Source organism: Macaca fascicularis, chromosome 6 (assembly GCF_037993035.2).
Source record: "Macaca fascicularis isolate 582-1 chromosome 6, T2T-MFA8v1.1".
NCBI classification, from domain to species: Eukaryota; Metazoa; Chordata; class Mammalia; order Primates; family Cercopithecidae; genus Macaca; species Macaca fascicularis.
The window spans coordinates 184843636-184867940 of record NC_088380.1 but is presented as its reverse complement, the minus strand read 5'-3'; positions in this window follow the sequence as shown (position 1 = coordinate 184867940).

Below are 24305 nucleotides of genomic sequence, written 5' to 3'. Positions count from 1 at the left end.
CTCACATCCCTCCACTTCTTTCGTCTCTGCAGCCTTCAGTGCAAGCGCCTACCCTCTCCCACCTGGCTTACTGCAGGAACCACCCAGCTTGCCTCCTTGCTTCCCGTCTCACTCCACCCAGTCCATTCTCTACACAGCAGCCAAAGTGGCTTTCTAAGCCTCGAATCTGGTCATGTTCCTTCTCTGCTTCATTCTTTCCAGTGGCTTCCCACAGCCCCCTCTTCACCATGTCCTATGAGGTCATAGCTGCCGTGGCTGCAGCCTGATTCTGACCTCATCTTCTCCCACTGCCCCGTTATTCGAGCTCCAGTCACACTGGCCCACCGCAGGGCCTTGACACTTGCTGCGTCCCTATGGTCCTTACCTAGGGTAATTTTTCTCTCGAGCACAGGCCTCAGGGAACATACTGTAAGTCAGTGCTTCCCAACCATTTTAACATGAGGACATTCAGAAATTTTATTTCGTTTGAGGCTGGGCACAGTGGCTCATACCTGTAATCCCAGCACTTTAGGAGGCTGAGGCAGGGAGATGACCTGAGGTTGGGAGCTCGAGACTGGACTGGCCAACACGGTGAAACTCCATCTCTATGAAAAATACAAAAATTAGCCGGCTGTGGTGGCACACATCGGTAATCCCAGCTACTGGGGAGGCTGAGGCAGGAGAATCACTTGAACGTGGGAGGTGGAGGTTGCAGTGAGCCGAGATCACGGCACTGCACTCCAGCCTGGGCAACAGAGCAAGATTCCATCTCAGAAAAAAAAAAAGAAAAAAAGAAAAAAAATTTACTTCATTTGTGTATTTTGAGGCCATGTTAACAGATGACTGAAAGTTAGAGATACTATGCCATCCTGGGAAATCAAACCTTTATTATTATATAGTGATGTGCTTTGTCTCTTTTTTTTTTTTTTTCACTGAGTCTATTTTTGTCTGAGACAGGAAGGAATCCCCTCTCCCACCTGCTAATCTCCCTTTAGTGCCTCTGATTGGCAGAAGCTAACAGGAAGTCAGCTGGCAAGGGGGCCTGGAAAATGTGGCTTGCAGACCCTAGCCCCAGCATCTCAGAGCAGATTAAAGAAGGGTGCAGAGACCTGAGGTAAATAACCAGCACTATTATCTGTTGTTTTTATGATTTTCTTGTTGTCTTTGATTTCCTACATTTTCACCATGATCGGTCAAGTGTGAATTTCTTTTTTAAAACTCTGCTTGGCATCTGTTTGAGTTCTTAAATCTATAGATTGCTATCTTCCATCCATTCAGGAAAATTCTCAACCATAATTTAATATACTGTCTGGTCTGATGGTCTGGTTCCTCTTCTCTTCCTCTGAGACTGCAATTAAACGTGTGTAAGATGGTCTCATTGTAACTTCCAGATCTGTAATCTTTTCTTCTGCGTTTCACATCCTTGTGTCTCTCTATGCTTGTTTCTGGATTGTTTTTTCTGACCTGCCTTCCAGTTCTCTAACTCATTTTTCAGCCACATCATATCTGCTGTTAAATCCATCCATTGAGCTTACAGTTTTAGTTTGAATTTTTCTTTCTCTTTTTCTTTTTTTGATACTGAGTCTCGCCCTGTCACCAGGCTGGAGTGCAGTGGTGTGATCTTGGCTCATTGCAGCTTCCGCCTCCTGGGTTCAAGCGATTATCCTGCCTCAGCCTCCCAAGTAGCTAGGACTACAGGCACGTGCCACCACGCCCAGCTAAGTTTTTGTATTTTTTTTTAGTAGAGACAGGGTTTCACCATGTTGGCCAGATGGTCTCAATCTCTTGACCTCATGACCCACACTGCCTTGGCCTCCCCAAAAATACTGGGATTACAGACGTGAGCCACTGTGCCTCGCCTTTAGTTTGAATTTTTTAGTCATAGACTTTTGTTTTGTTTTGTTTTGTTTTTTTGAGACTGAGTGTTGCTCTGTCACCCAGGCTGGAGTGCAGCGGTGCGATCTCTACTTATTGCAACCTCGGCCTCCTGGGTTCAAGTAATTCTCCTGCCACAGCCTCCCGAGTAGCTGGGATTACAGGTGCACACCACCATGCCCAGTTAATTTTTATAATTTTAGTAGAGACGAGGTTTTGTCATGTTGGCCAGGTGGTCTCAAACTCCTGGCCTCAAGTAATCTCCTTGCCTCGGCCTCCCAAAGTGCTGGGGTTACAGGTGCAAGCCACTGCACCTGGCTGACTTTCTATTTATTTATTTTTCACATATGTTATATAATTTATAGAGCTTCCAGTTCCTTGCTGAAATTTTCAATTTTGGTATTTAATTTCTTGAACATAATAAGTATAATTTGTTTTATGGTCTGGAGTTCCTCTGGCTCTATTTCTATTGACTGTTATTTTTGGTGGTTTTAGCTCAAGGAATCTTGCTTCCTCGTGTGTCTGTTTATTTTTGTATGTTAAACATTGTGATTCTGAAATTATTTGTAGAACTAATTCACCAAAGAGAGTTTTCCTTTCTTTCTTTCTTTTTTTTTTTTTTTTTGAGATGGAGTCTCACTCTGTCACCCAGGCTGGAGTGCAATGGTACAATCTTGGTTCACCGTAACCTCCGACTCCTGGGTTCAAGTGATTCTCCTGCCTCCTGAGTAGCTGGGATTACAGGTGACCACCACCACACCAAGCTAATGTTTCTATTTTTAGTAGAGATGGGGTTTCATCATGTTGGCCAGGCTGGTCTCAAACTCCTGATCTCAAGGGATCCTCTGAACTTGGCATCCCAAAGTGCTGGGATTATAGGCGTGAGCCACCGGGCCTGGCCAAACAGAATTTTTCTATTGCTTTTGCCAGGCACCTGGAGGGATCAGCAAACTGAGATCATCGGAGTTCATACTTAGGGTGTGGTGTTTTCTCGGGAATCTGGATGACTCAAACCTGGACTGTCATTCAGGTAAAGATGGCTTTACTTTCAGTTCACCTTTACTTCTGAAATGCAGTCCTTTGGGCCTGAATCGCGTGTGGGAGGTGGCTTATCACCCACAGGCTTGGCAGGCCCCAGACTTAGATGTTTATCTCCCGCCATGCAAAGCCACCCAAAGTGATCTTAGCCTCTCAGCCACTCTTTTCAATTGGCAAAAGCTTACAGGGCGACTGCAGCCTCAAGTATCTGGGTCACCTCTTGGGAGTCCTGTTCTCTCCCAGATTCAGCATAGCAGCTCTTCACTATTTTGTTAGTTCTTTGATGCTTTTTCTTTTTGAGATGGAATTTTGCTTTTTTTTACCCAAGCTGGAGTACAGTGGTGCAATCTCAGCTCACTGCAACCTCTGCCTCCTAGGTTCAAGCAATTCTCCTGCCTCAGCCTCCTGAATAGCTGGAATTACAGGCGCCCACCACCATGCCTGGCTAGTTTTTGTATTTTTAGTAGAGATGGGTTTCGCAATGTTGGGCAGCCTGGTCTCGAACTGCTGACCTCAGGTGATCCACTCGCATCGGCCTCCCAAAGTGCTGGGATTACAGGCTTGAGCCACGGCACTTGGCCTTTCTTTTTTTTTTTTTTTTTTTTGAGACAGAGTCTCACTCTATCACCCAGGCTGAAGTGGTGCAGTGCAGTGATCTTGGCTCACTGCAACCTCCGCCTCCCAGGTTCAAGCTGTTTTCCTGCCTCAGCCCCCTGAATAGCTGGGATTACAGTTGCCTGCCACCATGCCCGGCTAATTTTTCTTGTAGTTTTAGTAGAGACGGGGTTTCATGATCTTGGCCAGGCTGGTCTCAAACTCCCGACTTCAGGTGCTCCACCCACCTTAGCCTCCCAAAGTGCTGGGATTACAGGCATTAGCCACCATACCCGGCCTCTTTGACGCTTTTAAGATTGTGTGTGTCAATTGGACGTGGTGGCTCATGCCTGTAATCCCAGCACTTTGGGAGGCTGACCTGGAGGATGGCTTGAGGCCAGGAGTTCAAGGCCAGCCTGGGCAACATGGCGAGACCCCATCTCTAGAAAAAATATAAAAAATTAGCTGGGAATGGTGATGTGTGCCTGTAATCCTAGCTGAGGCAGGAGAATCTCATGAGCCCAGGAGTTTCAGGTTACAGTGAGCTATGATCAGGAGACTGCAGTCCAGCCTAGGTGGCAGAGCAAGACCCTGTCTTTTTAAAAAAAAAAAAAAAAAAAAAAAGATTTTGTGTGCGTGTGTGTGTGTGTGTGTAAATTTTTAAAATGCTTTTGTAGCTGTTTTTAGCAGAAGGTTTTGGCCAAAGTACCTAGACTGCCTTTACTGAAAGGGGAGGTCCTGGTTTACTTTTTAAACTATTTTTATTTTAATTTAGTTTGTTTTGTTTTGTTTTGTTTTGTTTAATTTTTAGAGATGGGGTCTCACTATGTTGCTTAGGCTGGTCTCAAACTCCTGGCCTCAAGCAATTCTCCTACCTCGGCCTCCCAAAGCACTAGGATTACAGATGTGAGCTTCCACACCCACTCACTGTTTTAAACTGTTAAACCATGAGTGTGGGGGACGGATCAGGGTACAACAGTGGTTTTGAGGAGACTAGTTGTACGGAGAGCAAGAAGATGCCATGAGCTTGGATGAGGGCATTGGAAGTACAGCTGGAAAGAGGACAGATTTGAGAGATACCCTGGCTGTTGAGTTGATAGGACTTGGCATTAGGTTGTGGTTGGGGGGTGAGAGAAGTGAGGGTGGCGGGTACCCTGAGTTTTTGGCATGAGTAACTGGATGGTCCCAGTCCAAGACAGGGTGTCTGGAAAGGAGGACATGTTGATGAAAGAAGGATCAGCAGACCGGGCGCAGTGGCTCTCGCCTGTAATCCCAGCACTTTGGGAGGCCGAGGCAGGAGGATCATTTGAGGTCAGGAGTTCAAGACTAGCTTGGCCAACATGGTGAAACTCCATCTCTACTAAAAATACAAAAATTTGGCACGCGCCTGTAATCCCAGCTACTTGGGCAGCTGAGGCACAAGAATCTCTTGAACTTGAAAGGCGGAGGTTGCTGTGGACCGAGATTGCGCCACTGCACTCCAGCCTGGGCAATAGAGTGAGACTCTGTCTCAAAAAAAAAAAAAAAAAAAAAAAAAGATGAGCAGTTTGCCTTTGGGCATATATGTCTGATGAGGTTTTGGGACATCCAAGTGAGAATGTCCCATGGGCAGTTGGTTATTTGAGTCTGGAATTCAGGTAGTGATGTATAAAATTAGGAGTTTTCAACAGATGGGGGCATTTTCAACCTGCTTTAATTGGTGCTTATCTTGAATCGAACTATTTTAATTATAGTCTGAGCAACATAGTGAGACCCTGTCTCTACAAAACATTTTTTGAAATAGCTGGGCATGGTTGTGTGTGCCTGTAATTCCAGCTCCCTGGGAAGCTGAGGCAGAAGAACAGCTTGGGCCCAGGAATTCAAGGCTGCAGTAAGCTATGATCATACCACTGTGCTCCAGCATGGGCGATAGAGCAAGACCCTGTCTCTGAAAAAAAGAAAGGAAAGGAAAGAAAGGAATATTTTAATTAGAATATTTGCCAACACTGATTGTTTTGTCAATAAGGCATTCTTGGAACAAGATGCATTAAAGTAAATTAATTTCTTGATAAAGTGTAAATACAGAGCTGGGTGCGGTGGCTCATGCCTGTAATCCCAGCACTTTGGGAGATTGAGGTGGACGGATCACCTGAGGTTGGCAGTTCAAGACCAGCCTGACCAACATGGAGAAACCCCATCTTTACTAAAAATACAAAATTAGCTGGGCGTGGTGGCGCACGTCTGTAATCCAAGCTACTCGGGAGGCTGAGGCAGGAGAATTGCTTGAACCCGGGAGGTGGAGGTTGCAGTGAGCCAAGATCGCTCCATTGCACTCCAGCCTGGGCAATAAGAGTGAAACTCCATCTCAAAAAACAAAAAACAAAAAAGACACAATCAAACCACTTATTTTTTGCATAAAAATTTTATTTTGTTGGAAAGTATTTTCACTGGTATCAATTTAATTCAATTTTAATTTTAATTTAATTTGAATTAAATTTAATTTGATTCCATTTAATTTGATTCAATTTTTTTTTTTTTTTTTTTTTTTTTTTGAGACAGAGTCTCACTTTGTTGCCCAGGCTGGCATGCAGCAGCGTGATCTCAGCTCACTGCAACCTTGGCCTCCCAGGTTCAACCAGTTCTCCTGCTTCAGCCTCCCAAGTAGCTGGGATTACAGGTACCTGCCACCACACCTGGCTAATTTTTGTATTTTTAGTAGAGATGAAGTTTCACCATGTTGGCCAGGCTAGTCTTGAACCCCTGACCTCAGGTGATCCACCCACCTCAGCCTCCCAAAGTGCTGGGATTACAGATGTGAGCCACCACACGGGGCCTGATTCAATTTTTAAACAAAATTGATTTCTTCATCATCTGTTTGCCTTTCCTTTTGCAGCCATTGTTTCTACCAAGCTCCGGTCTCTTGGATAGGATTTTGCAGATCTAAGTTATTTAAAGAAGATTTGGCTTTTCTGTCATTTTAAAGTTAATCATAAATTTTACCCAGTGCAGGTTTAGCAGTTGTCAGTTTTATTTTGTGGTGTCAGGTGGAAGAGTGATCATTTCTATGCATTTCTTAGGGAATCCAAGAGAAATTTTTCAGCAGTTTTGTGAATAAGAGAGAGGAGGGGCTGGGCGCGGTGGCTCACGCCTGTAATCCCAGCACTTTGGGAGGCCGAGGTGGGCGGATCACGAGGTCAGGAGATCGAGACCATCCTGGCTAACACGGTGAAACCCCGTCTCTACTAAAAATACAAAAAATTAGCCGGGCGAGGTGGCGGCGCCTGTAGTCCCAGCTGCTCGGGAGGCTGAGGCAGGAGAATGGGGGGAACCCGGGAGGTGGAGGTTGCAGTGAGCCAAGATTGAGCCACTGCACTCCAGCCTGGCGACGCAGACTCTGTCTCAAAACAAAACAAAACAAAACAACAACCACCAAAACAAACAAACAAACAAATAAACAAACAAAAAAAACAAGACAGAAGAAAGGAGAAAGGGAGGGGAAGGGAGATTGGGGAAGGTGGGGATGCGCAGTAAAGCAGGTCGACATAGGGTTTACAAATGCCCTGCTGAAGTCCTCCGTATATTGAACCCCAGGATGGGACGAGATGGTCTGGAGAGAACAGAGAACAGGGCTCAAGGTCAAGGCCGGAGGGGCTGCCAGATGTGGGTGCAGGCAAAGGAGGGGGGGACCGGCAAGACCCTTGGAGGGAGCCATCAGACCGGGAGAAGGAAACCAGGCGCGGGCCCCGCCCCGTTCACCCCATCCCGGCCCGGGGTGCCCGCTGCGGAGCGCAAAGCCTGCTGCCTGCAGGGCAGGGACGGAGAAGACACGGGCGGCGAGTGCTTGCTCGTGCTGGGGAGGACAGGCCAGGGGAAACGACGGGCGCCCGCCTTCCTCATCTCCAGGCGCTGCAGGTGATTCAACCGCCTCTTTTATGCAGGATGGCCGCTAGTCTGGGTTTCTGGGGCCCGGTCCTCTCGGGAGACATTGCTGCCCTACCATGTTCCACGCCAGCCCACTGTCCGCTTGTTCAGTGTGCCTTGTCGAGTCTGCTGATTTAGCAAATAAAAATACAGAACACTCAAGTAAATTGCAACTGCAGATAACCAGGTTTTCTTTTTCCTTCTTTCTTCTCCTTCTTCTCCTTCTCTTTCTTCCCCTCCTTCCTCTCCCTCTTCTTCTCCCTCTTCTTCCTCCTCTCTTCTTCTGCTTCTGCTTCTGCCTCTGCCTCTGCCTCTGCCTCTGCCTCTGCCTCTTCCTTCTCCTTCTCCTTCACCTTCTTCTCTGTTTGCTTTTTTTTTTTTTTTTGAGATGGAGTCTCACTCTGTCGCCCAGGCTGGAGTGCAGTGGCCGGATCTCAGCTCACTGCAAGCTCCGCCTCCCGGGTTCACGCCATTCTCCTGCCTCAGCCTCCCGAGTAGCTGGGACTACAGGCGCCCGCCACCTCGCCCGGCTAGTTTTTTTTTTGTATTTTTTAGTAGAGACGGGGTTTCACCGTGTTAGCCAGGATGGTCTCGATCTCCTGACCTCGTGATCCGCCCGTCTCGGCCTCCCAAAGTGCTGGGATTACAGGCTTGAGCCACCGCGCGCGGCCTCTGTTTGCTTTTTGAGGCAGGGTCTTGCTCTGTCGCCCAGGCTGGAGTGGAGTTCAGTGGCGCCATCAGGCCTCACTGCATCCTGGACTTTCTGGGTTCAAGCCATGCTCCCGCCTCAGCCTCTGCCCAGCTAATTTTTATATTTTTTTGTAGAGAAAAGTTTTCCCCATGTTACCCAGGCTGGTCTCGAACTCCTGGCCTCAAACAATCCTCCCGCCTCTGCTTCCCAAAGTGCTGGGTAGTATTATAGGTGAGTCACTGTGCCTGGCAGCAATCAGTTATTTTTTTATACTATTTTTTTACACTCAAACATTTTTTGGCTGGGCGTGGTGGCTCACGCCTGTAATCCCAGCACTTTGGGAGGCTGAGGCAGACGGATCACGAGGTCAGGAGATCGAGACCATCCTGGCTAACACGGTGAAACCCCGGCTCCACTAAAAAATACAAAAAAATTAGCCGGGTGTGGTGGCGGGTGCCTGTAGTTCCAGCTACTCGGGAGGCTGAGACAGGAGAATGGCGCGAACCCGGAAGGTGGAGGTTGCAGTGAGCCAAGATTGAGCCACTGCACTCCAGCCTGGGTGACAGAGCAAGACTCCTTCTCAAAAAAAAAAAAAAAAAAAAAAGAAAAAAAAATTGTTATCCGGCTGGGTGCGATGGCTCTTGGCTGTAATCCCAGCACTTTGGGAGGCAGAGGTGGGTGGATCACTTGAGGTCAAGAGTTCAAGACCAGCCTGGCCAACAGGCTAGTAGAGATGAGGTGAACCCCATCTCTACTAAAAATACAAAAATTAGCTGGGTGTGGTGGTGGATGCCTGTAATCCCAGCTACTCGGGAGGCTGAGGCAGAAGAATTTCTTGAACCCGGGAGACGGAGGTTGCAGTGAGCCCAGATCGTGTCACTGCACTCCAGCCTGGGTGACAGAGTGAGACTCTGTTAAAAAAAAAAAAAAATTGTTATCTGAAATTCACATTTAACTGGGCATTCTGCATTTTGTCTGGCAACCTTACTTCTCTTCCAGTTCCCCTCCTCTTGCTCTCAGGCCCACCTGAACAATGCAGCCCACACCCTGTGGGCCAGCTGCTCCGGCTTGCTGGATGAGGCCCTCCCTGGGTGGATGCCACCTCCATGCCAGTCACCAGCGTTATCATCAGGCCATGCTTATCTTTGATATCGCCATTGATAACCTTCAGGATACACTTGGCAGGCTTTCAAATCAACCACCAGGGAAGGTGAAGGTCTTAGGATTCAGGGCTTATATCGTGTCCCAGGAAGAGTAAAGAATCTTCCTGTGAGCTCCTCTGTGAGTTCCTCATACCGTTAACATACTGATTAATACATAACCTACTGATGCTGACAACGACACTGATCTGTTTCTGAATCCTGAAGCTTTGCTGATTGTCCTGCATGAAGAACATGTTAGGCCGGGCACACAGAGGCACATACCTGTAATCCCAGCACTTCTGAGGGCTGAGGCGGGTGGATCGCTTGAGGCCAGGAGTTCGAGACCAGTCTGGCCAAATGTTGAAACCCTGTCTCTACCAAAAAAATACAAAAATTAGGTGGACGTGGTGGAGCGCACCTGTAGTCCCAGCTACTCAGGAAGCTGAGGTGGGAGGATCACTTGAACCTGGGAGGCAGAGGTTGCAGTGAGTGAGATGGAGATGGCACTGAACTCCAGCCTGGGCAACAGAATAAGACTCTGTCTCCAAGAAGAAAAAATTTTTAGCCTGCATGTTGTCACCTGCAGCCCATGATTGTAACCTCTGTATTGTACCTCTAATGCAAAAGGACAACTCTGGTACGAGGAGTCCCTCTCTCTTCCCTAAACCTTCTTATAAAAACCTTCCACCTTGTAGTGGACTCTGGAACACACCCAGCTTTCTTGGAGTGACTTTGTTAGTGTCACTAACTTTGTTAGTGTCTTCCTGCATTGATCCTCGCATTTGGCTTCCAATAAACCTCTATCAAGTCATGTCTGCCCCAACAACCTTAAGTTTGGTTTGCATCATCTGAAACTCTGCCCTAGGGAGTGTGAACCGAAGACCCAAAAACACTGTTTTATTTGACGGCAACGTTTTGTTCAGGAATTTTGACTATAAAGACTGGATTTCTGGCTTATTGAAGCTGTGGCGGCCCCACGCCCGGTTTTCCACTTGGCCTCATCACCAAAAGCTAAGAGTTCCTCTCCTTTTTAGAAAGTTGGTAGTCTCCGCTTCTCCTTAGCACCCCTATAACCTGTTCTTGGCCTGTGGGAGCTTTTGCTTGACCCCACTTCACAGGCTGGGGTCCAATTCCCCAGCTTGACCCTCAAGTCCTTTCCCACTCAGGCAGCTTCGCCTCTCGCCGCTTTCCCTCCCTATTCCTTTCCTTTCTTCACCTTCCTCTCCTGGCCCAGGGAACACTGGATGACTCCGTCATATGTCCCATGCCACTGGTCTCCCTGTCTCTGCACCTGCAGGCCCCGTCGCCCAACAGGCAGTTCTTCCTGTGGTTACATCCTACTCATTCATCCAGGTCCTGACCACATGCACGTCCCCCAGAGACCCTTGCTTGTCTCTCTGTTGGAAAGTGCTCCCTGATTCCCTCCTCTGGCCACCCACAAAACCATTGCTATCCCTTACCAGCCCTTTTCTTTCTTTTTTTTTTTTTTTTGAGACGGAGTCTCCTCTGTCGCCCAGGCTGGAGTGCAGTGGCGTGATCTTGGCTCACTGCAAGCTCGGCCCCCCGGGTTCACACCATTCTCCTGCCTCAGCCTCCCGAGTAGCTGGGACTACAGGCGCCTGCCACCTCGCCCGGCTAGTTTTCTTGTATTTTTTAGTAGAGACGGGGTTTCACCGTGTTAGCCAGGATGGTCTTGATCTCCTGACCTCGTGATCCGCCCGTCTCGGCCTCCCAAAGTGCTGGGATTACAGGCTTGAGCCACCGCGCCCGGCCACCAGCCCTTTTCTACATACACACACACACGCACACACGCACACCACACGTATCCCTTACCAGCCCCTTTTACACACACACACACACACATGCACGCACACACACACGTGTACACACACACACATCCCTTACCAGCCCCTTTTACACACACACGCACGCACACACACGCGTACACACACACATATCCCTTACCAGCCCCTTTTACACACACGCACACACACACACACACACGGCTCAGCATCCACTGTGTAGATGATGCTGGGGAAGCAACTAGGAAAATGACCTTTGGGAGTGTTTAAGAAAAAGTGAGGCTGGGCGCAGTGGCTCACACCTGTAATCCCAGCACTTGGGGAGGCCGAGGCGTGAGGATCACTTGAGCCCAGGAGTTCAAGACCAGCCTGGCCAACATGGCAGGACCCGGTCTCTACAAAAAATTAGCCAAGTGAGGCAGCGCATGCCTGTAGTCTCGGCTACTCTGGAAGATGAGATGGGAATGTTGTCTGAGCCCAGGAGGTCAAGGCTGCAGTGAGCCGTGTTGGTGCCTGTAGCAAAACAAAACAAAACAAATCAAATCAAAACAAAAATCATTCAATAATACTTGTTAAAGCACAGTAAAGGTTGGGTGCACACAAGGAAAAGGCAGGGCTCACGCCTGTAATCCCAGCACTTTGGGAGGCCAAGGTGGGCGGATCACCTGAAGACAGGAGTTCGAGACCAGCCTGGCCAACATGGTGAAACCCCATCTCTACTAAAAATACAAAAATTAGCTGGCCAAAGCAGGGCACGGTGGCTCACGCCTGTAATCCCAGCACTTTGGGAAGCCGAGGCGAGTGGATCACAAGGTCAGGAGTTCAAGACCAGCCTGGCCAAAGTGGTGAAACCTTGTCTCTACTGAAAATACAAAAATTAGCTGGGCATGGTGGCGGGCACCTGTAGTCGCAGCTACGTGGGAGGCTGAAGCAGGAGAATTGCTTGAACCTGGGAGGCAGAGGTTGCAGTGAGCCAAGATTGTGCTACTGCACTCCAGCCTGGGCCACAGAGTAAGACTCTGTCTCAAAAAAATAATAATAATTAAAAAAAATAAAAATAAAAACAAAATTAGCTTTGTGTGGCGGCATGTGCTTGTAATCCCAGCTACTCAGGAGGCTGAGGCAGAGAGTCACTTGAACCTGGGAAGCGGAGGCTGCAGTGAGCCAAGATCGCACCATTGCACTCCAGCATGGGTGACACAGTGAGACTCCATCAAAAAAAAAAAAAAAAAAGGTGTGGTAACGCAGACTTTATTCAGGACCATGGAGATAGACACAGGAACTGCTAGAGTGGGCTCTTGCGGTGGCAGAAAGAAACTGGGCTCAACTCCGAATATAGCACGGGTGAGTGGGGGTGGATAGCCAAGGGGCAGGGTGGGGACCAGGGGATGGGGAATTACTAAGAGCAACGTCGGGGGTCGGGGATTGTAGCTAAACTCACCTAACACGATTCCAGCTGAAGACAGGTAGGGTGACCAGACATCACCGGAGGGGTGGTGGGGATGAGGAGGCTGAGAAGGTATCAAGCGTGATCAGATATTGAGGGTGGGGGGTTTCTGCCACAGTGAGCTAGCAGGGTTCTTACTAAAACTGGATCGTATAAGGAAGTACACAGATGGGTCTAGGAGAAGCCTCAGGGGCCTGACTAAAATTGGATCAAGCAGAATCCTTGTCAGGAGCCTCCAGGTGACTTGTCTGTCCGCAGAGCTCAGGGTAGGAGAGGCCCCTGACCTGGGCTACCAGGCCAGACTGAGAATAAACTCCTGTACGGAGAAAACACTCAGCAACCTCTAACTGAAAAGAGGGCTTTCCAGACTGCAAAAACAACCAAAGCAATGTCACCGCGTGTGAAGGGGTATGGTCCACCTGGAGCCCAAGGCACCCTTCCTTTCTGGGAAAGCGGGGAGGGAGCTGAACGGGAACAGAGGCTGACCGCAAACTGTCCTGGAGGCTATGCTCAAGATTTTTTTTTTTTTTTTTTTTGAGACTGAGTCTGGCTTTGTCACCAGGTTGGAGTGCAGTGCCGCAATCTCGGCACACTGCAACACCCTGGTTCAAGCGATTCTCCTGCCTCAGTCTCCGGAGTAGCTGAGATTACAGGCGTGCACCACCACGCCCAGCTAATTTTCATATTTTTAGCACAGACGGGGTTTCACCATGTTGGCCAGGATGGTCTTGATCTCCTGATCTCATGATCTGCCCGCTTTGGCCTCCCAAAGTGCTGGGATTACAGTCGTGAGCCACCACGCCCAGCCAAGACTTTTGTTGACTCCAGCATAATTGGAAAACCAGTGGAGTTTTTAAAGCAAAGAGGTTACATAGTAAGTCTGTATTTTGCTAGAATGTAAAACCCATCAGGGCAGGGATTTTGGTCCGTTTTATTTCCAGAACACCTGGTAATAACTGAATAAACGATTGTGTAATGCATGAGGGAGCGAATGAATGAATGGGTTGCAGGACAGTAGATCATGCTGGCCACAGTGCAGGGTTTGACTTAAGTGGGCAGAGTCTGGGAAGGGAGGTCAGGAAGCTGGGATACCAGGAGAGAATGAGACAGAGAGCAGCTGGGGACAGACTGGAGGGGACAAGTGGAGAGGTTTAGAGGTGACTTTACAATGTACTTCATACTTCAAAAGTCTGGCACAGACTAGCCATTTGCGGACATTCTAGATCTGATCAAAGGCAGAACCACCTGGTCCTTGACTCCAGCCATACGATGGCTGGCCTGGAATTTCCTCCCCGGCAACTGCCGTTCTCACAGCATTTCTTCCCAGTTTACTTGGAGCTTTCGCAGACATTGCCTCATCAGATCCTTATCACAGCCCTGAGGAGGGGGACTCATTAGCTCCATTTTACAGACTCAAAAACAGAGGCCAAGAGAGGTTATGTGACTTCCCTGGGGTAACACACGGGAGTCATGGAATTCAGATCCAGGTCCACCAGTCTCTGCCTCCAGGGCCCTTTCTGCTTCCTCGCTCAATTGGTTAGCAAATGTGAAAGACAGCACCAGGCAGCATGTGGGTTCAGCATGAAATGAAATGGGATATTAAGAGTGATATTAATAATAATGCATGATGCTGATGTTCACCAAGCACTGCTGTGTGCCAGCTTCTACTCCAAGCACTTGACCCGAGTGCCCGCATTCATTCCTCGACGCTCTTTGAGTTTGGTCTGTCATTCTCCCCATTTTACACGTAGTACTGGCCAAGCACATGAGGGACACCACTGGGGTCTTAGCCGCCAGGGAAGGCCTCAGAGAGGACGTAAGATGCGGGCAGGGGAGGATAAAGCACCCTGGAGGCAGGCTTGGCTTGAGCAAAAGTGTGGAGGAGTGGGTGAGAAAGGAGGGGAGAAGCCCTGGCCTGCATGCTTTCCAGGAGGGGCCAGGCCTGGCATTGAGGTCTGGCCACCGTAGGTCCCTAGGGCAGGGGCTGACAACAGGGTGATGAGGGTGCCCTGGGCTTCAGTGAGGAAGACGGGCGGGAGAGGGAGACAGCTGGCTGGTCAGGGTACTGTGGGTTGGTTTGGAAGTCCTGGCTCAAGCTATCCTCCCACCCCAGCCTCCCAAGTAGCTGTGACCACAGGCAATGCGACCGCACCCAGCAAATTTTATTTATTTATTTTTTTGAGAGAGGGTCTCACTCTGGTTGCCTAGGCAGGTGTGCAGTGGTGCGATCTCTGCTCACTGTAACCTCAACCTCCCTGGCTCAGGTCATTCTCCCACCTCAGCCTCCCAAGTAGCTGGGATGACAGGCACATGCCACCACACCTGGCTAATTTTTGTATTTTTAATAGAGATGGGGTTTTGCCACGTTGCCCAGACTGGTCTCAAACTCCCAGACTCAAGCAATCCGCCTGCCTCAGCCTCCCAAAGTGTTTGGATGACAGGCATGAGCCACTGTGCCCGGCCAGCATGCAGCAAATTTTATGTACCACATTTTAAGATGCCAGTAAACCAGAGATTGCACACTGGTGCCCATAGGTTTGTTTTGTTTTTTTGTTTCTTTTTTTTGAGACAGAGTCTCGCTCTGTCCCCCAGACTGGAGTGCAGTGGCGTGATCTCGGCTCACGGCAAGCTCCGCCTCCTGGGTTCATGCCATTCTTCTGCCTCAGCCTCCCGAGTAGCTGGGACTACAGGCACTGCCACCTCGCCTGGCTAATTTTTTGTATTTTGAGTAGAGATGGAGTTTCACTGTGTTAGCCAGGATGATCTTGATCTCCTGACCTGGTGATCTGCCCGCCTCGGCCTCCCAAAGTGCTGGGATGGTGCCCATAGATTTTTGTTTGCTGCACAAACAGAACAGTTGGTTCATATAATGTTGTTTTTGAAAAATTAATCGAGATCATCCTGGCTAACACGGTGAAACCCCGTCTCTGCTAAAAATACAAAAAATTAGCTGGGCATGGTGGCACATGCCTGTAGTCCCAGCTACATGGGAGGCTGAGGCAGGAGAATCACTTGAACCTGGGAGGCAGAGGTTGCAATGAGCCGAGATTGCGCCACTGCACTCCAGCCTGGGTGACAGAGCGAGACTTCATCTCAGAAAAAAAAAAAAAGAAAGAAAGAAAGAAAAAAAAAAGAAAAATTAATAACCAACTCAAAAAATCAGAATATTTCAAATCCAAACCCAAATTATACCAATTCCTATTGGAAACTGAGAAGATCTGGGGATGCAGGGCCTCACTTCTGCATGGCAGCAATTGGCTGAAACACCTCTTGGCCACAGTCCCCACCACTTTGTGTTGTTCGCACCCATCTCACTCACTGATGCCACTTGCTTGGCCCCCTTAGGCACTGAGTTAGCAACACCCGATTTAGATGAACTGCAGCACGTTCAGAGAAGGGACTAGACTGTCTAGTGATTTGAAACTGTCATATGAGGACCAGCTGGAGCAGTGGGGGATATTTACCCTGTGGGGGCTTGATCACCACTTTCACATTCAAAGGGCTAAGATACAGAAGGGGTCAGATCTGTTCTGTGCCACCCCTTCCAAAAACTAGAACCAGTGGCTGTGCATGCAGGGAGCGAGGAGGGGAGGCAACAAGGAGGCAGATTTAATCTCAAACTGAGGCAGACTTTTGAACATCATAACCGTTTCAAGATGCAACAGGTCATGCCAGGAAGTGGCGAGCTGCCTGGCACAGAGGTGGGGCCCGTGTTGAGGCTGAGCCTGGGCAGCAGCTTCACCACAAATGTTTACAGAAAATCCAAGTGTTACATGGACAGCTGAACTGGATGCCCTTTGCGGTTTCTCCCAGCCCACTAGGGCTAGGCTCTGTGCCCACAAATGGGATGCCAGGGTGAAGGAGAAGGAAGAGTTAAAAATGACTCCTCCACTGCTGGCCTGGAAGCCTGGAAGATGCCGCTGGTGGAAGCGAAGAACTTAGGATGAAATTGATTGGTGGGAGTGGCAGGAGAAGACATTTTTTGTGATACAGTGTCAGGAAAGCAAGGGGTTTGGGTCAGACCAGTCAGGTCTTTGAAGCTTTCCATGTGTCTGTGTCTTCCTTGGAGCACCTCCCAGTGTTGTTTTGGATGAAAACAGCCTGCCCAATGCTTTTGCTTGACTAGCAGAGGCAGCTGGATAAAGGTGAGTGCCCCACCCCCACTCCAGCCTAGGACACCCTAGGGTTCTGGAACTGTGAAGTGCCACACGTGAGTTTTGCTCTTGCCCTGGTGGCCAGAAGTCTGACGTCCAGTTTCTGTCAGCTGGAGGGAGAAGCTTGTTGAATGACCTCTAGGGCCCCTGCCAGCGCTGGGTCGCTTCAGTCCTGACAGGAACCTGGATGCCCGAGCTCTGTGTCCAAGAGCGCCAGGCTGGAGGCCGGAGCAGTGGAATTGGGAGAATTGGAGGCAGCTCCTGCAAATGCACTTCCGCCATGGGAAGGGAGACGCTCGGAGCTCACCTTTTGATATGGTTTTGACTTTCTTTTTTTTTTTTTTTTTTTGAGACGGAGTCTCACGCTGTTGCCCAGGCTGGAGTGCAGTGGCGCGATCTCGGCTCCGCCTCCCGGGTTCCCGCCATTCTCCTGCCTCAGCCTCCTGAGTAGCTGGGACTACAGGCGCCCGCCACCGCGCCCGGCTAATTTTTTGTATTTTTAGTAGAGACGGGGTTTCACTGTGGTCTCGATCTCCTGACCTTGTGATCCGCCCGCCTCGGCCTCCCAAAGTGCTGGGATTACAGGCTTGAGCCACCGCGCCCGGCCGGTTTTGACTTTCGAATCATGAACATTATCTTACATACTCAAAAAGTGCAGTTAAACCAAAAAAGAAAAAAAAAAGCAAACCTGAAATAGAATAAAACGGAAAAGAAGCCAGGAGCAGTGGCTCACACCTGGAGTCCCAGCATTTTGAGAGGCTGAGGTGAGCAGATTACTTGAGGCCAGGAGTTCAAAACCAGCCTGGCCATCATGGTGAAACATCATTTCTATTAAAAATACAAAAATTAGGCCGGGCGCGGTGGCTCAAGCCTGTAATCCCAGCACTTTGGGAGGCCGAGACGGGTGGATCACGAGGTCAGGAGATCAAGACCATCCTGGCTAACACAGTGAAACCCCGTCTCTACTAAAAAATACAAAAAACTAGCCGGGCGAGGTGGCGGCGCCTGTAGTCCCAGCTACTCGGGAGGCTGAGGCAGAAGAATGGCGTAAACCCGGGAGGTGGAACTTGCAGTGAGCTGAGATCCGGCCACTGCACTCCAGCCTGGGTGACACAGCGAGACTCAAAAAAAAAACAAAAACAAAAACAAAAAACAAAAATTAGCCAGGCGTGGTGGCACACATCTGTAATCCTAGCTACTAGGGAGACTGAAGCACAAGAATCGCTCCAACCTAGGAGGCGGAGGTTGCAGTGAGCCAAGATTGTGCCACTGCACTCCAGCCTGGGTGACAGAGCAAGACCCTGTCTAAAAAAAAAAAAAAAAAAAAAAAAAAAAAGAAAGAATACAAATAGAAAAGAAAATGATGCTAGGTATGTTGGCTCATGCCTGTAATCTCAGCAAGGCCAAGGCAGGAACATTGCTTGAGGCCAGCAATTCAAGACCAGCCTGGGCAACAAAGCAAGACCCCCATCTCTACCAAAAAAAAAAAAAAAAAATTAAATTAAATTAAAAGCCATGCGTAGTGGCATATGCATGTATTCCCAGCTACTCAGGAGGTGGGAGGATTGCCTAAGCCTGGGAGGTCAAGGCTGCAATGAGCTGAAATCGCACCACTGCACTCCAGTCTGGGTGAAAGAGCAAGAGCCTGTCTAATCTGGAACTCCTGGGCTCAAGTGATCCTCCGAACTCAGCCTCCCAAAGTGGTGGGATTACAGTCATGAGACACCACGCCCAGCCTCTTTCTTTATTTTGACAAGGTCGTACTCTGTTGCCCAGGAGTGCAGTGGCACAATCTTGGCTCACTGCAGCCTTGACTTCCTGGGCTCAAGTGATACTCATGCCTCGGCCTCCAGAGTAACTGGGACTACAGGTGTGCACCACCATGCCTGGCTAATTTAAAAAACTTTTTGTAGACACAGGGTTTTGCTTTGTTGTCCAGCCTGGTCTTGAACTCCTGGGCTCAAGTGATCCGCCCACCTTGGCCTCCCAAAGTGCTGGGATTACAGGCATTAGCCGCTGCGCCCAGCATGGTGGTGTGTTTCTGAAATGATTGCGTGTGTTTTGCAGGCTACATATATTTTTGTGATTTTGAATAACAGTGTTATTTGTCTGAGCTCGCTGGGATTGCTCATAGCAAAGCAAGCATTTTAACAAGTAGATACCTGGCAAATGATCCCCCAGCATGTGGGACTCAGCCCGGCTGGAAACAGCCGCAAGGCTGTTGTGGGTCGCTGAGTGGATAGCACCCCCTGCAGGACAAGGCTTGCCAAGCACCTGTCCCCGGAACATCTTGTCTAGCATGTTCATTACAATTTACAGTTTTTCTAACACCAAAAATTAGATCCTCCTCTTCCCCCATCAGGTTTTATGGGAGGCGTTGTTGGCATTCCTAGGGCCTGTGCCTTTTCTGTGACTCAGCGATGGGCCAGTGGAAACAGCCGTTTCCACAGCCAGACCGAACGAGGTTTGGGTCCTGGTGTTGATCACAAATGTCATAACCACTCGGAGTCTGGACTCCACCACGTGGCGATAAGGAGAAGGTAGCTCTTGGGGTGGTGGTGGGATGAGATTAGATACGGGAAGAGGCTGTCCCAATGTGACTTGGGTTATAAACCCAAGGGGGGGGGCATGGGAGCCGAGGAGGGGACCACATCAGAGGTCACCAGGCTGAGGAGGGCGGGCTTTTCACAGGGGCCTGGGTTCATGGCTGTGATAAGCCCTGCGCTGTGGAATGCAGAAGGCCAAGGTCACTCAGTGAGTCAGGCAGGGCCATGTTTCGTGCTCAGGTCCACCTGACTGCAAATCTTGTGTTCTTTCCCCCGTGGGACCTTCAGGGCTTTGCAAATAAAGGTCCCACTCTCCAGGGGCTTCCTGTTGCACCGGGCAGAAGGGAGGGTAGAACCTGCCCAGCTGTGTCCTCTACTCTGAGACTTTCTCTGCCATTTCTTCACCAGATGGCAGCTTCCTGCCTGGCAATGGAGAGCTTGAGTGGCCACTCAGGATGACTGGCAACCTCTCCACCCACCCAACCTCATGGGAGGTCCCGTGGACCCTCCACCTCCATCTCACAGGGCCTGAAGCCCACAGGGGAATCCTAGAGCTGTTAAAGTGGGTCCTGGGGCCAGCCCAGGGCTGACATGGGGTTCGCATTTCATTTCTGGGCCATGACAAGCTCTGGTTCAGAGCCTTAGCTCAGCAGCAGCCCTTCTGCACCAAGTCACTTGGTCCCTGCTGCGGCATCACAGCCTGGAGCCCAACTGCATGAGCCCAGCTCATGCTTGTGAAGCGTGGCTGTTCTGACAGCCCTGGTCTTGGTTCTCATTACTTGCTTGTCACTGTGCTTTACAGGCATAATGGGGACAAGAGCTTTAAGTTCTATCATTATGATTCTTTTTTCTGCTGCAGTCCCTTATATGTAACCTCTGACTAAATACAACTTTTGCCTTAGTGCTATTGCTGGAATGCAAAGCTTCTACTTCAGGTAAGCACTGAGAGCCAACAAGGTTGAAATAGAAAAGGATTTCCTCAATGTCTTTAGCTCCCAGGTCAGGTAGATAAGCTCAGAGATTTTCACACTAGGGGTACACAGATTTCTGGGTACACAAAGTCTTTCTGGGAGGGAACAAAAAATAGGTTTTGCTACTTTATTGACTAGTGAAATGCAGCTCGTGTGGTGGGGGTGTGGCTCGCTTCTTCAGTGCTGCCTCTGCTCGAACCTCTAGGGGAGCATACAGATGGGCAGGTTGTGGATCTCCCACCCCACAGCACTGCCTAGGGGTGAATGTTTACAGCTCCTGATGCCCCAGTGGGCGTGTGTTACTGTGTCCGGAATTGGTGGGTTCTCGGTCTTACTGACTTCAAGAATGAAGCCGCGGACCCTTGCGGTGAGTGTTACAGTTCTTAAAGATGGTGTGTCCAGAGTTTCTTTCTTCTGCTGGGTTTGTGGTCTCACAGGCCTCAGGAGTGAAGCTGCAGACTTTCTCGGTGAGTGGTACAGCTCATAAAGGTAGTGCAGACCCAATAAGTGAGCAGCAGCCAGATTTATTGTATACAGTGAAAGAATGAAGCTTCCACACTGTGGAAGGAGACCCAAGAGGTTGCTGCTGCTGGCTGGGGCAGCCTACTTTTATTCTCTTATCTGACCTCACCCACATCCTGCTGATTGGTCCATTTTACAGAGAGCTGATTGGTCTGTTTTGACAGGGTGCTGATTGGTGGGTTTACAAACCTTGAGCTAGACACAGAGTGCTGATTGGTGCATTTACAAACCTTGAGCTAGACACAGAGTGCTGATTGGTGCATTTGCAATCCTTTAGCTACCCATAAAAGTTCTCCAAGTCCCCACCCTACTCAGGAGCCCAACTGGCTTAGCCTATTGGCTCCCCAGTGGGGGCCGCGTGGAGCTGCGCGCCACTCGTGCGCTGCGCCCCACACTCCTCAGCCCTTGGGAGGTCAATGGGACCAGGGGCGCAGCAGAGCAGGGGGCAGCACCTGTTGGGAAGGCTCTGGCTGTGCGGGAGCCCACACGGGGTGGGGGGCTCGGGCATGGCAGGCTGCAGGTCCCCAGCCCTGCCCCGCAGGAACGCGGCTGAGGCCTGGTGAGAATTCGATCGCCGTGCTGGCGGGCCGGCAGTGCTGGGGGACCCGGTGCACCCTCCGCAGCTGTTGGCCCGGGTGCTAAGCCCCTCACTGCCTGGGGCGGCAGCATGCTGAACCCACTGCCCAGTGAGGGGCACACTGAGCCCCCGCCCACCCTGGACTTGTGCTGGTCCGTGAGCGCTGGGCGTCGCCCTGGTTCCCACCCGCGCCTCTCCCTCCACCCCTCCCCACAAGCAGAGGCAGTTGGCTCCAGCCTTGGCCAGCCCAGAGAGGGGCTCCCACAGTGTGATGGGGGATGAAGGGCTCAAGTGTGGCAGAGTGGACCCCGAGACTGTGGAGGCGCTGAGAGCATTCGAGGGCTGGTAGCAGGCTGTCACCTCTCATTACCATGTGCTCTTTTAGTTTAGCCATCCATAGGCAGTTCGTGTTAGTCAGCTCAATTAGCCTTATCAAAGAACAGAGGGCCAGGCACTGTGGCTCACGCCTGTAATCCCAGCACTTTGGGAGGCCGAGGCAGATGGATCACGAGGTCAGGAGATCGAGACCATCCTGGCTAACACAGTGAAACCCTGTCTCTACTAAAAAATACAAAAAATTAGCCAGGCGTGGTGGCGGGGGCCTGTAGTCCCAGCTACTCAGGAAGCTGAGGCAGGAGAATGGTGTGAACCTGGGAGGTGGAGCTTGCAGTGAGCCGAGATCTCGCCACTGCACTCCAGCCTGGGCAACAGAGCGAGACTCAGTCTCAACAACAACAACAACAACAACAAAAGAACAGAGGGCTTTCTGTGTCCTGTGGTCCTTGCTTTGGTGTACCAGAAGAATCGAATCACACATGATATTGGCAAATGAGTGCAAGGTTTTATTGAGTAGAAGTAGCTCTCAGATGGGGGATCCAGAAGGGAGATGGTTTTTTCCTGGAGTCGGGCCACTCAGTGGCCAGAGATCTCCAACTGCCCCAGCCAAACTCTACATCATTCTGGTTGATGGCCTGCCAGCGTGCCTGTCCGTGTGTTCCTCTCAACATCCAGCCTCCTGTGTGTCTTCCGGCTACAGTCTTGGGAGTGTTTCCAGGCACAAGATAGGGGTGTGGCAGGCTAGGGTGGTCTTGGGAAATGCAATATTTAGGCAGGAAAACAAAAAATGCCTGTCCTCACCTAGGTCCGTGGGCACAGGCTGGGGGTGGAGCCCAGCCAGGGACCAGGCCCTCCTCTACCCAGCACTTCCCTTCCCCTCTTCTGTATCATTTAAAGGGACCACACTCTTCCCTTCCCAGCACTTTCCTTCCATATCACTAGTATATGGAATTAAAAAAAATTTTTTTTTGAGATAGGGTCTCACTCTGCACTCGGAGTGCAGTGGCGTGATCTCAGCTCACTGTAACCTCTGCCTTCCAGGTTCGAGCGATTCTCATGCCTCAGCCTCCCAAGTAGCTGGAACTACAGGCTTGCACCACCATGCCCAGCTAATTTAACGCCTGGCTAATTTTTGTATTTTGAGTAGAGATGGGGTTTCACCATGTTGGCCAGGCTGCTCTTGAACTCCTGACCTCAGGTGATCCGCCCACCTTAGCATCCCAAAGTGTTGGGATTACAGGCGAAAGCCACCGCACGTGGCCTAAAAAAATTTGGTAAAAGATTTATCTGTGATTGTTAGCTGAAGTGTCTTGAAAATTTGAGTAGTGCCAGAAAATATTGCAGTGATACTGGATGGTATGTTTACATTCCAGTGACATGCATAGCTTTAAGGGAATCAGTTTCCAGGACTCAACTTCCATATGTCTTCTTGCCTAAAGTTGGCCAGGCTGGAACAGCATCTGAGGTGACAGTCTCTCTCTTCTCCATGATGCCTGCCCCAGATGTCACTGTGTGGGGTTGTCCCTCTTTGATGAAGTTCTGAAGGCAGGGGCATGGGAGTGAGGTTAGGGAATTCATGGCAATTTTTTTTTTTTTTTTTGAAACAGGGTTTTGCTCTGTTGCCCAGGCTGAATATATCACAGTGGCAATCATGGCTCACTGCAGTCTCAGACTCCCGGGCTCAAGCAATCGTCCCACTTCAGCCTCCCTAGTAACTGGGACTCCAGGCATGCACCACCATGTCCGGCTAATTTTTTGGTTTTTATGTTTATTTTTGTAGAGACAGGACCTTGCTATGTTGCCCAGGCTGGTCTTGAACTCCTAGGCTCAAGCGCTTCTCCTGCCTCGGCCTACCAAGTAGCTGGGACTACAGACCTGAATCGCCATGACCCGCTAAGATGGCAATTTAAATTTAGTTAACTGCTTTGCATTTCCCACCTCCCCTTTTGTCTGGAAATGTATCCTTCTTGAGGGAATCCCCTAGGAGCAAAGCCAAGAGAGCACAGATAGAAAATACGGACCCCTTTGGAAGCACTTTTGTCCCTGTTCTCAGCAATCATCTTAGGACACGTCCTTAGGACAAGCCTCCGAGCATCGGGAGCAGCAGAGGGTGGTGGTGCTGAGTGTTGCGTGGAGTTGGCCTGTTCTCTGGGAATAGCAGCGTTTTCAGACATGCCGGCTGGAACTCACTGATGAGAGTTTTGTGAGATTTATTTCAGATGCCGTGTGTTATTCAAGAATGGAGCCAAACTCTTTCATCAAATCATGTAATGGAATATATATATTTTTCCTTTTATTTCATCTTTAAAATGTTTAATATTTTCTTTGAACTAAAAACAATTAAAATTTTTAAAATATTTATTTTTTGAGATAGGGTCACCTGGACTGGAGTGCAGTGGTGTAATCACAGCTTGTTGTAACCTCAAACTCCCCGGCTCAAAGTCTCCCCTCACCTCAACCTCTTGAGTTGCTGGTACTATAGGCACTTGCCACCACACCCGAATTTTTATTTTATTTTTTTTTAGAGAGGAGGTCTTGTTATGTTGCCCAGACTGGTGCTCAAACTACTGGGCTCCAGTGATCCTCCTGCCTTGGCCTCCCAAAGTGCTGGGATTACAGACAAAAGCTACAGCCTTCTTTGCTTTGCTCCTAGGGGATTCCCTCAAGAGGAATGCATTTCCAGACAAAAGGGGAGGTGGGAAGTCGCCCTGGCTATAAAATGTTTAATATT